Source organism: Myotis davidii, unplaced genomic scaffold (genome assembly GCF_000327345.1).
Source record: "Myotis davidii unplaced genomic scaffold, ASM32734v1 scaffold44, whole genome shotgun sequence".
Classification (NCBI taxonomy): Eukaryota; Metazoa; Chordata; class Mammalia; order Chiroptera; family Vespertilionidae; genus Myotis; species Myotis davidii.
In genome coordinates, this window is record NW_006299705.1 from 5,260,636 (window position 1) to 5,275,324 (window position 14,689).

Genomic DNA, 14,689 nt, shown 5'->3' on the forward strand with positions numbered 1-14,689 from the left:
TTGTTGTGCAGAAGCTTTTTATTTTGATGTAGTCTCATTTGTTTATTTTTTCCTTAGTTTCCATTGCCCTAGGAGCTGTATCAGTAAAGATATTGCTACGACAAATGTAGTTTCTTCTAAGATTTTTATGGTTTCCTGCCTTACATTTAAGTCCTTTATCCATTTTGAGTTTATTTTTGTGTATGGTGTAAGTTGGTCCAGTTTCGTTTTTTTGCCATGTATCCATCCAATTTGCCCAACACCATTTATTGAAGAGACTATCTTGACTCCATTTTATGTTCTTGCCTCCTTTGTCAAATATTAATTGAGCATAATGGTTTGGGTTGATTTCTGGGTTCTCTGTTCTGTTCCATCTTGTGCTAGTACCAGGCAGTTTTGAGAACAGCAGCTTTGTAATATAGCTTAATATCTGGTATTGTGATCCCTCCAACTTTGTTCCTTTTTCTCAAGATTGCTGCAGCTATTCAGGGGTCTTTTTTTTTTTTCAGATGAATTTTTGGAGAGTTTGTTCTAGATCTTTGAAGTATGCCGTTGGTATTTTAATGGGGGTTGCATTGAATCTATAGATTGCTTTGGGTAGTATGGACATGGTAAATGTTAACTCTTATTTATATTAATCATCATATCAACCTAAGAGGTAGGGATTTTACAGTAGAGGAAATAGGTTCAAAGAAATAGAAAAATTTGCCCAAGATAACATACCTAATATACAGAATCTGATTCAAATCTAAGCCTGACAGATTAGATTTCCACCTGCTTTCTTAACCACTGGGCTATCTTCATCCTTGTAGAAAGGGAGTGAGGCTGATAACTATTGTCAAATTAAAGTACATGGTTAATATCTCATCACTGGACAAAAACATTAATAGTGACTGGCTGATGATTGTTTTTCATAAACTTTGATTATGTACATATATTTTAATCAACAATGTTGTCTGTGAGTAGAGAAACCTGTAATCCCAAAGATTACTCCCACACACATGTACACACAGTAGAACCTAGGGCAGTGATGGCGAACCTATGACACACGTGTCAGAGGTGACACGCGAACTCATTTTTTTGGTTGGTTTTTCTTTGTTAAATGGCATTTAAATATATAAAATAAATATTAAAAAATATAAGTCTTTGTTTTACTATGGTTGCAGATATCAAAAAATTTCTATATGTGACATGGCACCAGAGTTAAGTTAGGGTTTTTCAAAATGCTGACACACTGAGCTCAAAAGGTTCACCATCACTGACCTAGGGCATTTGGTATATTCTAAGCTACAATCTAAAAAATACCTCCTCCCTCTCACTGTTTATTCCCATTTTAAGTAATTATTTCATAACATCAAATAGTTATTATTATCCCCCCTTCCCCCTAATAACATCTATCCCTATAGAAGCCTCATATGCAAATTGTCCCCTCAGGAGTTCAACCGGGAGACTGGGAGTTCTATCTATTGCTCACAGGGGGTGGTGCGGAATGAAGGAAGGCCCTGGCTGGCAGTCGGCAGCCGGCAGCCGGGAAAGAAGGTCCCGACCGGCAGCTGGAAGTTCCCGATCGGCCCTGATCACTGGCCAGGTCTAGGGGCTATTCCCTTGCAAGAATTTCGTGCACCAGGACTCTAGTTACTAAATAATTGGCTTAATTTTTTTGGCTAGGTGGGAGAGGAAGGCAGTTAAGGATGTTAACTTCTCTTGTTTTTACTTGAAAATCCTGCCTCTTTTCTTTTATATTAGGTCATGTGAATTTTGGTATTCGTTTTGCTAAATGAAAATGAAAAGGTTATCACAGGTAGAGTTAAAGAAATGAAGGATTAAGAGAGAAAGGGAGCTAGGATTATTATCATAATACTATTTAAACTTAAAAAATTTGTGGCAATGAGTAACATTCATTATTTTAGTAAAAGGAAATTATATGCCAACTCATAGTGAAGCCTGTTGATATGTTTGTAAATAGTGTGTTATAAAGTCTCTGGCTCCCTGGAGGGCCTTGGGAGTTGGTTCTTGAACAGGTTTTACTCTATACATTGAGCCTATGAGACCTAAAACTTGAAATAAGACTATTTCACTTATTCTTTTTAATTGAACTTGCCTTTCTTTAAAGTACTGACATTTCTGACCCGTATTTTATTTTATTTTTCTGACCAGTATTTTAATACTTGCTCTTGCAAGATGTTGTATTCTATTATTTTTATTGTACTTGTACAAATTTACCTCTATTTTTGGGTAGTCATTTTTGTGGGTTGTGTGGTTAAGAAGTCCCGCCACCACTTAAAATATTGCCTTTATGGGGGGGCGGGGGGGGACCACAAATGTGTCTTTATGGTACATGTTTAATGGTCAACTTTTTCCTCCATCTTTATTTAGTATGTTTTTCAAAGAATTCAGAATTTTATTTCTTATTTAGAAAATGTAGGTATTTTCATATGCTGATTTTTTTTTTAATTTGAAAATTGCTGTTCATGTTTGTTTGGGAAGGAGTGGAAAATTAATCTGGTTTTGGACAATTGGGTATACTTTTGGTGTTTTCTTTATTATAAATAATGTAATTTTATTCAATAGATAAAGTATTAGGTTTTTTAAGTGTTCTTATTACAGCATTTTGGGGTACGAGGTCTAGTTGGTTAATGTAGATTTTGCTTTATCTCACCTTTGAATTGTATATATAATATAGGTAATCGGGCTAACTGAACCAGTCTCATAATGTTCACTTTCTGAAATGTGAAGCCATTGGTATGAAATATGTGCCAAGTTTACTCCAGTCTTTACAAGGACAGCACTGTAATTACAAATTTTTTTTCTGGAAATAATCCTAAACCCTTTTTCTAGCTTAGTGACTTGAAAAGTATAGCAGGGCTGGATATATTCACCATAAAGGTGACCATTCAATTCCCTCAATTCCTGGTCAGGGCACATGCCTAGGTCAAGTACCTTTAGGGTCAAGTAGCAGTCTTGGAAAATACAATGGAATAATTGGTAGAAGGAGGATTATAGCACGTTATTGTTGTGCCACAGGTCATGCTTTTGAAGATACAGTTTTTGAATTTTTATAAGTTGTTGATTTTTATTCCCTGATCAGGAATTGAGGGAATCAGACCATCACCTCCTAGTTCATAGGTTGACACTCAACCACTGAGCCACAGTGGCTGAGCCAGAGCATATTCTCCATCTGCCATCCCTGACTTGGTCTGTGGCTCTATCTGGTGCAGCCGCTTTTAATCTAAGTCTTTGCTATTTCTCTGCAAATGCTTCACTCCCATTAATTCTCAGAATTGTTCAGTTCTTCCAAATCCAATGTTTGTTGGTTCAGATTGATTATGACACATGATCAATTTGAGACAGTTTTTTCAATGTAGGCAAAGCAACACTGTGTTTTATGTACACATTGATTTGTAAATGCGTACCAATTCAGAAATGTTAAATATAAATTTTAGAACTTAAAAACTGTGGAATCGCACTCAGCATTAATTACTGCTTTTCCATGTCACTCCTGAAGCTATTTTAGCTTAATCTCTCACTATTTCATCCCTAGACTAGTTTTAGCTTTCTTCCAGCATCTTTCTTGCAATATAAACTTTCTATACTTTGCTCCCAAACACATACACACACACACACCAATGAACTTTCATTCCTGCAGACAGAGTCCAGATTCCTAATATTCAGGATCATTTGAGTTAGCCTGCCAGTATTACTCTTTCTCTTCTCTACATGAACCTTCTATTATTCTAACCAAGCTCTTTTTTCACCATTGTTCACTGAATTCATCATATATCATGCTCCATTGTACAGGACCCTCCTTCCCCCATGTCTTGCTTTTTTTGCTTGTCTACGTTCTACCTTTCTTACCTGGGCCAGGTCAGATTGTCGTCCTGTAGAAAGCCGTTTCTGGCCACTGTCAGAAACCAGAGGAATTTCTATCAGAAATTCAGAGATCAGAGAGGTGTTATGTTACATTCGGCTCATATCATCCATAAGTGCTGCCCTGTGTTTTTTCTGTTTATGGGAACCCCTTCTGCTCTTTAAAATACATTGTAAGCCCCTAAGAGACAAAGATGGATTTGATTTGATTTTCCTATGTCTCAAATCTTCCAGTGCTTCTTTTTTAAAAAATTTATTTACTTTTTCTTTTTAAAAAAATATTTGTATTGGTTTCAGAGAGGAAGGGAGAGGGAGAAAGAGATAGAAACATCAATGCTGAGGGAGAATCATTGATCAGCTGCCTCCTGCACACCCCCTACTGGGGATTGAGCCCGCAACCCAGACATATGCCCTTGACTGGAATCAACCCAGGAACCTTCAGTCCACAGGCTGATGCTCTATCCACTGAGCCAAACCATCTAGGGCCTTCAGGGCTTCTATACACAGTAGGTACTCAGTAGATGTTCTTTGATCTGCTTTTTAAAGTTGGTTTGCATGCAGCTAACATTTTAACTAAAAGCATGTATTTTCCCAGGAGTAAAATGAAGTCTAATTTACCACGTATATATGAAAATCGATTTTTAAAGTATCAGAATGAGTCCTTATTGTCAGTGGCCCTTATACTTTCTAAAATTGAATTTTAGAATTAACAGTTATTAACAAATAATCAATGATTAACGTGGGAATAAAATTAAAATGATTGAACAGTTTTACAAAACAATAACAGAGTTGAGCAGTGTACTTTGTGAATGTGAAAAATGTATGTTGCATTGGTCTTTACTAGTCAGTTGAGGAAACAGACCTGGTAGGTCTAAGGTAGACCTAATGTAGATCCCATGCCCACAGATCCAGTTTCATTGCTTTTCCTTTGCTAGTCCTGAGTTATCCATTTTCATTATGATTTGCTTATCTTGATAATAATGTAATGGTAAAGATACTATTTTTGGATTATGTTGTTTCTTTAACATCTTCCTAATTAAGAAAGAAAATGAGGCATTCAGTCTTGGGTTTAACACATTAGAGATGGGAAGAAATCTATGAAACTGCCCAAAAGAGTTTAGCTTCTAAATTTTCTATCTAGGACTTCAAAAAGTACTCCAAGATTTTCAAGGATAGTAGCAATCCTATAGTCATGATGTCAGAGGAATTACCCTTGAACTAACTCTGGTTGGCAAGGTACTGGATGGGGACTCCATGATTAAACACAGTAGGTGTCTTCCTGTCCTATATTTGTAATAGGTTAATCGGTTAGAAACCAATTTGAATGGCACTGGGGAAAGTAGTAAGTGGCACAGGGTGGTTTTGCGGTTTTTTTCTGTTGCAGTGATTATAATAGGTTCATGAAAAAAAAAATGTTTTTAACTGTTGTCACTGACTCCTTTAAGAACCTGTTAAAAGTTGTGGGTCCTTTGCAACAAGCAGAGCTTTGTTTCTGTTTCAAGAATCAGTAATTAAGACCTTATAGGTAGGTTAAGAGCCTAGACTTATCAGGATTAAATCAGGGAGGTGGGGAAAAAACGATACCCAGAGAATAAAATAACTTCCTAAAATTGCATGAGAGATGTGTCAGCTTCTGAGCAGGAATAATTCCACCTTTACATTCTTAGGCCCCTGTTCCTTCTTTCCTCTGTATTTCTATTGTTCATCTTTATATTATGTTGGTTGTACTTGAGCCCTTAAGAAATCATCCTTTGCAGGCATGTTGTATTCTCATTCAAATCCATCTACATTCTGACTCAGTTAATGTCCATCAGTGTGTCTTCTCAAATTTAGCCAATCTGCATTTTCTATATTTAAATTCAGGCTTTTCCTATACACTCCAAACATCCTTAATCCCACATAATCCAACTCTCTTTCTACTCTGTTTGTTTGTTTGTTTGTTAACCCTCACCTGAGGATATTTTTCCCATTGATTTTTAGAGAGAGTGGAAAGGAGGGTAGAGACAGAGAAAAGCATTGATGTGTTTTAAACATTAATAGTCCTGCTATTCCTAAAACTTCATAGAAAATCATCTTGAATGTTTTCCATTTTCAAGTGGAATAAAAGACAGACACATTGACCGGTTGCCTCCCACACACGCCCCTACCAGGGCTGGGGATCGGGTCTGCAACCACAGTATGTGCTTTGACCAGAATTAACCCTAGACACTTCAGTCCGTGGGCTGTTCTAACCACTGAGAAAAACCGGCTAGGGCTTCTTTCTACTTTTTCCTTTAATGTGCATTATCTTATAGCACCTTGCACATTTTGTAGTTTATATGACCTGAAAAGTCAGCAGCTCAAGTTTATTTCCTGGATTTCGTCAGTTTGGGTTAGCAAAATAGAAAATTAAATTGTTATTATAACAGATTAGTGCAGTGGTTCTCAACCTTCTGGCCCTTTAAATACAGTTCCTCATGTTGTGACCCCCAACCATAAAATTATTTTCGTTGCTACTTCATAACTGTTATTTTGCTACTGTTATGAGTCATAATGTAAATATCTGATATGCAGGATGGTCTTAGGCAACCCCTGTGAAAGGGTCGTTCGACCCCCAAAGGGGTCGCGACCCACAAATTGGAACCGCTGGATTAGTGGTTATGTTCTTTTAGCAGTTGAATTTTTTTTATCACGGATTATAGGAAATGGTTTAGAGTCTAAAAGTCTAAAAAAGCCTGGTGCTTATTAGCAAATTCTGTCTTTGAAGTTTTAAAATTCATTTCCTTTACTTAAACATTATTTGCAGATACTTAGATTAAAATAGATTGTCAACGAAGCTATAATTGGTTTTAAGGTAAGGTAATGTTGGAAAAACATGAAACTTTATAGCAAAGAAGACAAATTAATAAATTAGCAGTGTTAGGTGAGATGCCTGGGGCTTCTCTGCAAGAGTATTAAGTTTAGTTACTGCATAATAGCTTTGTAAAGTACTGTACTGTTCTGTTTGAGAATAAAAAGCATGTGGGAAATAATATATGTAAATGTGTTAATATTTAAATAGAATAATTGATTTTCTTTTTTCATTGCACATAGTTGTGTAGAGTGGAATTATGACTTAATAAACATACAATGACTTGATTTTGTTTTGGCAGAAAATAGTATCTAAACTGTTTGTTGTGTTAACATTTACTTTAGTGTCTCTGTAAGAAGAGCTCAAAGAAACCTTGTGTCTGAGGATTGTCTTACTGTTGAATCATGGCATTTGATCACTTGTAAATGACTCTGGGGAACTTTACAATTGAGAAATGTTGCCACTATTTTGGTTTTTCCCCCCCTCATTCTTTTAATTTCTGCTATTCCTAAAACTTCATAGAAAATAATCTTGAATGTTTTCCATTTTCAAGTGGAATAAAAGATAAAGGGCTTCTGTGAATGTACACTTTCTTGTAAGGAGAGAATTATTGCCTTTAAAACTATAAAAAGGTAGTTTATAATTCCTTGTAAGGACTATAATGGTGGGGGTTTTTTAAATACACTTTTCTTGTTCTATCCTTCCTTAATCTGATTATTATGTTTCTGATAGCTGTAGTCTTGAGGTGGTAAAGCTGTGTTGGAAGTGAGTACCTGTGCCACCAGTTAGAATTAATTTCTGGGACTTGAGAAAAGTGCTGTAATTATAAATTGATCATTCATACAGCTGCTGTTCTTTTTATAATACTTTTCAGTTGTAGCTTAACAGCTGATTCAACACAAGATTTATCTACTTATAAATAATAGGTAGGTGGGCACAGAAAGAGAAGTATGTAGTATTTTCTTATTTCTTATGCCTTGTCTTTTGGAAAGTTGTATTTGTAAGCCAAAATACATTTGTGTGTGCGTAAGTGGAGACGGAATAGAATATAAAACCTTCCTTCAGATGTACAGTTGGCCAACAGGCGCATGAAAAGATATTCTACATCACTAATTATTAGGGAAATACAAATCAAAACCACTAGTTATTACCCCATACCTGTTAGAATAGCTATTATAAAAATTATTAGAAATAACAAGTGGAAAGGATGAGGAGAAAAGGGAACTAACTCCATTGGTGGGATTGTAAATTGGTGCAGAAAAACAGTATGGAGGTTCCTCAAAATATTAAGCATGCAACTACTGTATTATTTAGCAATTCCTCTTCTGGGTATTTAACTGAAGAATATGAAAGCACTAATTTGAAAAGATATATGTACCCCTTTGTTCATTGCAGCCTTATTTATAACTAGAGACCCGGTGCACAAAAATCTGTGCACTGGAGTAGGGGGGCGTCCCTCAGCCCGACCTGCACCCTCTCACAGTCTGGGAGTCCTCAGGGGATGTTCTACTAATGGCTTAGGTCTGCTCCCCATGGGAAGCATAAGCCGCAGTCTGGCCTCCCTCTATGGGAAGCAACTGGGTGGGCCCCCCAATCGCCCTTCTGCTGCTGCTGGTCACTGCCATGTCCCCCCACCCCCAATCGCCGTTCCCTCCCTCTGCTCGCTGGCACACACCTTGGCTGGCTGGGCGCTGCCTGCTTGCCAACCCCACCCCCCACTGACTGGTCATTCTGTTGTTTGGCCAATTTGCATATTATGCTTTTATTATATAGGAGGATAGCTAAGATATGGAAACAACCTACGTGTCCATCAATAGAATAGATAAAGAATAGACAGAATAGTTAAAGATGTGGTATATACAGTTATATACAACTGGGTTTGAGCTGCACAGGTCCACTTATAGAAGGATTTTTTCCAATAAATATACTGTTGGCCCTCCACATCCCTGGGCTTCACATTTGTGGATTCACCCAGCCACAGATAGAAAACAGTATTTTCCATCTAAATTTGGGGATCTGCATATACAGAGGGTCTACTTTAGTTATACACGTATTTTCAGCTGCATGAGGTCACCTATATATACAATGGAACAATACTCAGCCATACAAAGATGAAATATTGCCATTTTTGACAATATGGATGTATCTTGAGGGTATTAATGCCAAGTGAAATAAATCAGATATAAAAGAACAAAAACGTATGATTTCATTTGTGAAACATAAAACATAAAGAAATGAAAGAACAAAAACAAAGTCGTAGATAACAGACAACAGATTGGTCATTGCCAGAGGATGGGGGGCAAAATAGGTAAAGGGAATACTGTACACCTGAAACTGACATAAGGTTATTCAATTAAAAAACAACCTTTCTCTAGAAAAAGTATGTATTCACTTGATAGATCATGATTGAAAAAAGTATAATTGAAATGTAAATCTTCTCTCCTCCTACCCTCATTTCTTGTCTGTGCTTCCCCTTCTCAGAGGTAATCACCCATAAGAGTTTCTTATTTTCAGATTCAGTCACATATACAAATATATATAGGACATTGATACTCCCTATGTTTTAAACAACCCATATATACTATATACTATATACTCTAGTGTACATATTGGGGGTTTTTCTCTTAGGCTATTTTTCTTTTTCTCTTTTTAGTCCTCACCCGAGGATATTTTTCCATTGATTTTTAGAGAGAGTGGAAGAGAGGGAGACAGAGAGAAACAGATCGATTGGTTGCCTCCTGCATGAGTGCTGACCAGGGCCCAGGCCAGGGAGGAGCTTGCAACCCAGGTACATGCCCTTGACCAGAATTGAACCCAGGACTGTTCGGTCTGCAGGCAGATGCTCTATCCACTGAGCTAAACCGGCTAGAGCTAGGTTATGTTTCTTTTAAGGGCTAAATAACACTCCATTGAATGGATTTGTTTTGATACACAGGATTTTTATTTTATTTTTTTACTAATCTTTTGCTCTTGCTATTAAAATAGCGTGTCTTTTCTCAGATGTGAAAGTATATTTATAGGATAAATTTTATAAGAGGAATTGCTGGGTCCAAGAGAATGTGCATTTTGTTTAAATTGCTTTCTGTTTTTATCTCCTTTTCAACACAAAACTCTATTTTCAAAACCTTTTTTATCTTAACCATGGAAAGTTTTAGTTTGTAATTTATTTTGCAATTCTCATGAGTGAGTCTTCATTTGTTCAAGTCATTTCTGTGAACCCATTCCATTCTTTACTGGTTTTTAATGTGTTGTGTGACTACAGAAATGGTCTATGTTTTGCAAATATTTTTCCCTTTGTCATTTGTCTCTTGATTTTATTTTTTTATGCCTGTTTATATAGTTTAAAGATTTTATAGCAAGGTGCATTACTCTTTTAATAGTTTCTAGATGTTGGGTCATGCTTTAAAGTCCCCCATAATGAGATTATTTAAAGCAACAAAAACACTCCTTGTTTTTTCTCCGAGTTTTATGATTTTGTTATTTGCTTTTAAATTGTGAGCCAGTGGAATTTATTTTGGTGTAAGGAATAAGGTAGGGACCCAGCTTATTTTTCCTGATGAAATGACAGCTATCACAAAAATGGTTTTTTGAATGATTCAGACTTATCATGCAGTAAATTTTCATATATCTGAACTCTTTACTACTTTATTGTGCTTGATGCTTATAGCAAATATTTGTATTACCTGGTAAGGCCATTGCCCTTCTTCATGAATACAATTTATTAAAGAGTTTTTCTTATTTTTATTTTGTCCTCTTATTTTTCCATGTGAATGTTGGATTTTTCTTATGACATAAAAATGTCAAGAGGCTATGTTATTACTGTGTGAAATTTATAAATTAATTTAATAAGAAAGAATTGGTATTTTTATTAGTCTTTCATTTATTTACATTGTCTTTTGGCCTCCTTTAACATTTTATTTACATGGCTCTTAATAGATTTAAGTTTAGTCCTAAGTATTTTTCTTTTTTGTTGTTGTAAATGGAATCCTTGCTGGTTGTTGCTTATATTTACTGTACAAGGGCTGTTGCTTTTTGCATAGAAATGATAACAGCTTATTGAAATCTATTTCTATTGTAATTTTTTAGTTTATTCTAAATTAGATTTTTTTAAAGCAGACTTTTCTCAAAAGAACTAGAATATCTTCATGATCATTTTATTGTTTCTTTGTAGGAGTATAAGACCAAATTAAAATTTAAAAAAAACCCAACACAATAAGAAGTATGTCGTCAGAATGAAGAGAATTAATTTGGTGATTGTAATGGCTGTTGGCTTTAAACATCCAACTTCATTGAATGACCCATGTACTGGAGATAAGATACTGGACATTAGACAAGAAGAGAGGGAATAGCCTTGTACCTCTTGTCTAAAGATGAAGGTCATTCTGTGATTGGCTTTAGTAGCAAAGGTTTTTTTTCTTTTTCTTTTTTTCCTTAGAATAGGTAAAAGTGCTTCAATAGAGAACTAAACCATGAGAAATGGGAATGTTGGCTTAATTTTAGTTAAACAGTGCTAATTAATCTAATGTAAAATAACAGTAAATATAGTGAGAGAAAGTAAGTTGAAAAATTATTTTAGGTTCAGGAAAAATTTACATACCATAACTGCATGTATTTGAATATGGAACACATACTTATATAACTTTATAGAGACATCCTCACATTATAGTTAAATGGGTATATTAATATATTTACTCAAAAAACAGCACTGAAAGAATGCTCCTCAAACTTTGACCAGCCTATTTTATGAACGATCTTGTTAAAATTCAGATTCTGATTCTGTGGGTCTGGAGTTGGCCCTGAGGTTCGATATTTCTAACAAGTTCCCAGATGATGCTGGTGTTGATGGTAAAATGGGGTGGATTGACCACATGCATAATCTGTTGTTTTCTACTCCATAGATGGTTTCACTGCTTATTAGATTGTGCTGCATTTATAGACTCAGTGTGATCCCCTGCCTCCCTAGTGTGTCCCCTCTACTTCTGCCACTCCCCTTCCTCCCACCAAGATTTCTCATGCTTATTCATGTGCTTTTTTGAATTTGGGCTGCTCTTCTTCACATATTTAGTACTTCCTATTCTTTGTTTTTCTATTTTAAGTGTTTTATTGCTCTCGTTTATTTATTTTTAAATAATTCTTTATTGTTGAAAGTATTACACATGTCTCCCTTTTTCCCACATTGACCTCCTTCAGCCCACCCCATCCACCACAACAGGCCCTCACCACGCCATTGTCTGTGTCCGTGGGCCATGCGGTTATGCATATATGCATCCAAGGTCTTTGGTTGATTACCTCCTACCCACCCATCCACCCCACCTTCTCTCTGAGATTCCTCACTCTGTTCCATGCTTCCATGTCTCTGGATCCACTCCATTCATCAGCAACATTATTTTGTTACTTAGATTCCACATATGAGTGTAATCATGTGATACTTGTCTTTGATTGGCTTATTTCACTTAGCATGATACTCTCTAGGTCCCTCCATGCTGTCTCAAAGGGTAATAGAGTCTTCTTTTTTACTGCTGCATAGTATTCCATGGTATAAATGTACCACAGCTTTTTTATCCACTCATCTACCGATGGGCACTTGGGCTGTTTCCAGATCTTAGCTATTGCAAATTGTGCTGCTATAAATATAGGGGTGCATACATTCTTTCTGATTTGTGCTTTGGGTTTCGAAGGGATATATTCCTAGAAGTAGGATCACTGGGTCAAATGGCAGATCCATTTTTAATTTTTTGAGGAAACTCCATACTGTTTTTCATCATGGTCGCACCAGTCTGCATTCCCACCAGCAGTGTACTAGGATTCCCTAGTGTTTCCTATCCTTTAAGACCCAACTCAAATACTAGCTTTAGAACACCTTTTTCAACTGCTTTAGTTTACTCTGATCTATTTTTTTCTCTAAACTTTTACTGTTATTTACAATCATTATTTTACTTTTATATCTATTCTTTGTTTCTCTAGTTAGATTGTAGACCTCTTAAAGATAAAGTTGATCTTAGACATTTTGCATTCCCTACATGACCTCTCCTCTTGAATATCTAAAGAGCAATTTGGAGAGTGTCTCTGAATCTATAATCTTTACCTCTAAAAACTTGTGTCTATTCTTGTGTTCTTTGTCTCAGTGAATGCCAGAAACCTAATAGTAATCCTTAATTCCCTGTATCCTAAATCCACTCTTTTACCAAATTCTGTACTCATTTACTTTTGGCCACTCTATGGTGCCTTTAGGTAGTTGTTTTATAATATTTTGCCCAAGTTTATAGTTATTGTCAGAGGGAGAGTTTGTTTAATAGGACTAATAGGAACTACTCAGGAGATAGTAGAAGTGGAAGTTCTCCATGTTAACCATGAAAGTTGGAATTATAATAGCCTTGAAACAGTAGAATAATTAATATTTATAAGGTACTTGTGTTATAAAAGCACTATAATATAGATTATCTGATTTGCCATGATTATTACTGATATAGTAGGCAGAATACTAAATGCCCTAGTACTGCTGCACTGTGGTCAAGAACCTGGGAAGGAAGTGAATCCTGAAGTATAAATTTAGCATAATATTGTGTATAACAAAATGTGATAGCTAACGCAAGAAGTTGAAGAAGGAAGGTAGTAGTGGAAACTAGGCATCAGAAAGAAAAGCAGAATTTTGTGCGTGTAGGCTAGGGATGGGCAAACTTTTTGACTCGAGGGCCACAATGGGTTCTTAAACTGGACCGGAGGGCCGGAACAAAAGCATGGATGGAGTATTTGTGTGAACTAATATAAATTCAAAATAAACATCATTACATAAAAGGGTACGGTCTTTTTTTTTTTTTAGTTTTATTCATTTCAAATGGGCCGGATCTGGCCCGCGGGCCGTAGTTTGCCGACGGCTGCTGTAGGCAGATGACACTGTCACCAAGTAAATGGACTCTGAGAATAAATAAGTAAAATATTTTTTTTATTTTTGCCACATGGTTCTTTTAGAGGTCCTATAAATTTCAGCGTATACTTCCTTGGACAGCCTTTTCTCTCTACTCTGTAAAGTAGGTCGCAGCTTATATAACACCAACTCCTGCCCTTTTTTTTTATGGGACCCATCATTTTATTGTGTTACTTTTATACTCTTAAAACATAATATTCTTCATAACGTATTATCGTTTATAATGTTTTCATTTTATATATTTTTATTGATTTCAGAGAGGGGGAGAGAGGGAGCGAGAGATAGAAACATCAATGATGAGAGAGAATTATCAATTGGCCGCCTCCTACAATGCCCCACATGGGATCGAGCCCGCAACCCCGGGCGTATGCCCTGACCGGGAATCAAACCATGACCTCCTGGGTCATAAGTCAACACTCAACCACTGAGCCATGCAGGCTGGGCTGTAATGTTTTTATTTTTTCTTTCTCTCTTTTTTTTTCTCTTGTGTAATGTTTTTAAATGGAGCAGTACTGTGAACTCCATGAGGAAAGGGACTATGTTTTTGTATCCCCAGCTCCTAGCCCATTGCCTAATATGTTAGATCTCAGCCCATATTTATTGAGGAATGAATGACTGAATGAATGATATATAGGTACATACATGAGCAATGAAGAAAGTTAAATTGAGTTCCAAATTGGAAGGAAGAAAGAAGTGGCAAGAAGATTTGGGGAAATTAGTAAAATAACATTGGCAAGAGTGATAGCTATCTTGTAGATTAGCAATAAAATTTTTAAAAAATAAGTATGGAGAAAGGTACTAGACCATGGAAAACTTTTTTAAAGCGTTAACTAGACAAATAAATAGTATGGAGTCCTAGAAAATACAGAGCACAGGAATAATATGGTGAAAACAGTTTGAAAAGGATGATTGAGGCAGCAGTCTTGAATAATACACCTAAGGCATGGATATGAGGGATAAAAAGCAATTGGAGCTTTTTGTTCCCTCTTGCTTCTGTGTTTCAGGGTTCCCATGTCCTCATGATAGGGTGCCAAAAGCAAATATTTATAGGCTGTTATAATCAGATTTCTTTCTTTTTTAATATATAT

At 36.1% G+C, this 14,689-nt stretch overlaps 1 protein-coding gene across 1 annotated transcript in view; it reads left to right on the top strand.

Moving 5' to 3' along the window:
- Window positions 1–14,689, top strand: part of JMY (junction mediating and regulatory protein, p53 cofactor) — a 74,996-nt gene that overhangs the window by 10,243 nt on the left and 50,064 nt on the right.